The sequence below is a fragment of the Dendronephthya gigantea genome, unplaced genomic scaffold (assembly GCF_004324835.1).
Source record: "Dendronephthya gigantea isolate DGI-Jeju-01 unplaced genomic scaffold, DenGig_1.0 000004F, whole genome shotgun sequence".
Classification (NCBI taxonomy): domain Eukaryota; kingdom Metazoa; phylum Cnidaria; class Anthozoa; order Malacalcyonacea; family Nephtheidae; genus Dendronephthya; species Dendronephthya gigantea.
In genome coordinates this window covers 712,267-715,944 of record NW_021163014.1, presented here as the reverse complement: position 1 = coordinate 715,944, position 3,678 = coordinate 712,267, and positions in this window count along the sequence as shown.

Genomic DNA, 3,678 nt, shown 5'->3' with positions numbered 1-3,678 from the left:
ATTATTTTACTTGAAAGAAAAACTAACAATTGGCGAAATATAAAAAAATTCTGTAATGCCAAATTTTTGAAAAATGTAAAAATGACATTTTTTTCGATAATTTTTTTGCCATTATAGAATTTTTTTATATTTTGCTAATTGTTAGTTTTTCTTCCAAGTAAAATGATGCACGAAAAAAAAATGGGGGTCACCGTGCTTGTTTTCCAACTATCCGAGGAAATTGGCCATTTTGGAGTGAATTTTGTACACGTATGTCGCCATAGTAACGGGCGATTTGTTACTAAAACTAATACGATTCGAAAACAGAAACTTCAAAATATATAAAAACCTCAATATCTCTAGAATAAATCATAAAAATGCGTTGTTTGAACGTGTCAAAGTGATGAACGATGGAATTTTTAAAACCTGTATCGAGCCACCTTAAAGATTCCGGCTTTTTTCATCCCTTGTTTTAAAGATTCCGGCTTTTGTCGTTCATTGTTTTAAAGATTCCGGCTTTTTCCATTCCTTGTTTTATCGTTCCCCGTTCCCTTCCCCGTTCCCTTCCTCGATTCCCCGTTCCCGGTTTTAAAGATGGCGAAACACTGATGTTATCTTCGGTAGTTTCTCCCTCATGTGTTTCGCTATTGTTTGATGTTTGTTTGAGACAAAGGTGGAAATGCCCAGGCCTTCATCTAGGAGAAAGTTCAAACATCTTTAGAACCCTTCAAATTTCATTGCAGGGCTGCTTCAAACTTCATTTCTCTATAAAAAACTCGAATCAATTATATGAACAAAAAAGAGCACTTGAGTTCTTTTAATTGATATATTACCTGGATCAAACTAAAATCAATTATTTCAGCTGACGTACAACAAAATATTGTGTAAGCACCGTATTTTGCACTATGCCCCATGCTATCATGCCGTCCATCACCAGAAATAACCAAAGATTCCAATGCTTGATTCCGATCCAGAATCTTTCTTCGGTAATCTTCCCAGTGAAATATATACAGGGTGTCTCAAAAAAAAACGCAACCACTTAAATATGCAAGAATATTAATATTGTTCGGGTTTGCCCCACAGTTCAGCTAAAATGAGTTTTAGCATTTTAAATGAAGGATTAAGAGCCATTTTCAATTCCCAGAGGTGCTTATCTATTGCGCTTTAGAGCTGTATTAATGTTTTGCATATTTAAGTGGTTGCGTTTTTTTTGAGACACCATGTATAATTTTATATACATACCCCTTGGTGTCTATAGTAAGATTCATTGCACATTCCAACAAGTCCCATGTGTCGAAACATGTTGAGAACTTTAGTGGGTGATCCTCCAGATACAAGAATAGCGAAACTTAGCAGGAAATCGCAAGCGTTCGGTTTTGTCGTAGGCATCAGTGGTTGACTTCTCCATATATTTTTTTTTGCTATAAACGGAATTAGCACAAGTTGTGCTCACAATTAGCAGGGTTCCATGACTTCCATCCGTTGTGCATGGTTTCAACAAGAGGGTCATCTGCTTTGCAATAATGGCAAAACTTAAAAAGCAACAGCAACTGTGACAGGAAAAGATGTATTTAGGTTGCTGGCGTAGATTCTCAGTGGGATTATTAAACGTGAGGAGATTTATAGTTATATCAATATACGACCAATGCAAAATCACAGGATACTCCAACTTTGTACTAAGCTGACCTGCAAGCCGAATATTCAGTCTGTGCACTCTATATTTAAAATATACCTGGTGTCTTCGTCTCCTAATTCCGATTTTTCAGACTCGCTTTCATCTCCGCATTGGAAATCCTCGTCGCTGGTGTCCATATCATCTCCTGTCTCTTCAATACCCGGTTCGGGTTCTGGAAGTGTTGGGAGCATTTCAGCACGGCTTGGTTCTTCCACTTTAATTTTAGTGTATTGCACTGAACACCTACATAAATTGGAACGTTTGCACTTGATGAATAGATCATTACTTACAGTGCGCAGGGAAAGCCTATATATCCTTTATTTACAAAGGGGTATTACTATAATTGTACACTGATCTATTTCGCTAGAATATTTTTAATTGAATATACATATAGTCACAACATAATGCGTTTTATCAAGATTATTAACATTATATCTAGACTTGCTACATGTCGCCGGTTGTAGTACGTTTGCATAGTAAGTCTTCCGCTTTTCTTTTAGCAAGTACGCACAACCAACACAACCGTCTGTCCCAGTTGAAACGAGTTTGTCTAAAGCAAGAAGCCAAACAAAAATGTAGACACAACGGGGCCCGAAATGTTACACCGAAATATATTTGTTTGTTAAAACTTTATACGTACTTCGTTCGAAGAAGCGTTTTTTGGCAGTTCTTCTACAACATTTTGTGTTCAAATGGGTCTGTTTCGTGGCAAGGTTCATCCGACTCTTCGCCTTGGGTGGTCACAATTCCAGACAACGCGACGTATAATCGTATTTATGTATTCAAGTCGCCGACAGAAGAAAATTGCACTGTGTCTAAGAAACAGCAACCATAAAAATTATTCTTTACAATTAACAATCAACGATGTATGCGAACTTACCATTCTCCTAGCTCTCGCAGATGAAGGTCTGACCTCTGCAGTTACTGCGTGATACTTAGGGACTGCCACTACGCCAATTCATCGGTGGCTAACTGTGGTACTTTTCCAGAGAAACCAGAAAACATTTGTCGGTAAAATTTTTCGTGTCAAAATGCGCTGAGCAAATACTCAAATTGGGAGTCGGATCCCATTTTGGCCGCTTTAACCGCACGAAATAAATCCACTGCTTTCTTTTCTTTTTTGCTTCTTGCCTTTCGTCGCCAGAAAACGGTATAAAATGAAGGGAAATTCCTTTCTCTGCATTAGAGGTATTACGGAAACCCCCGACAATACATCTATGCGGCATATTTTTATTTGCGTGACTCTTTTGCGTCGTCACCTTTCTTACAACAACATCTGAATAATACACGCTAGTGACTTTTGTAATATGAATGAGTCAAACTGGTTCCTATTGTGACGTCACATCAATGATTTTGTACCAATCCTTTTTGCGCGTTTTTTTTTCCAAATTCTCTGTTTAAGTGGCAATAACTTCTAAACTAAAGTCGCAATTGCAATTCGGTTTTCGAACAGCATATACACTGCTAATAAAGATTCTAAAAACTTCCATACTTTTCTTATTTTTTTTCTCGCATAAATTTTCTAATTACAATCATTTGTCTATCAACGCACAGTAACAGACAAATCTGATTGGACGGAGCAGAATGGATAAATCTCGTATCTTTGTGCGCTCCAAAGGTATACGAATTCTAAACGACGCTCATTGGCTAATACAAGCTCTAAAAGGATACGACATTTTAGCCGGCATTTTTTACAAAATGGCGTCGAACAATCTGAGTGTAGATATAATTTCAGACGAAGAATTAGCGCAGAAAAGACAAGATTTGCTAAATAAGAACACGATAAAAAGTGAAAGCAGTGCAAAGAGAAAGTTTGAGGTGTATTTGAAAGCTTGCAAAGTAGAAAAGTCCAATCAGATTTGTCTATTACTGTGCGTTGATAGACAAAATCCTTGTTCCAAAGGTCTATCGGGGTATACGAGATTTATCCCTCTCAGCATGGTGGCAGAATTCGTATCCCTCTCAGCGCTTCGCGCTTCGAGGGATACAAATTCTGTCACCAGGCTTCGAGGGATAAATCTCGT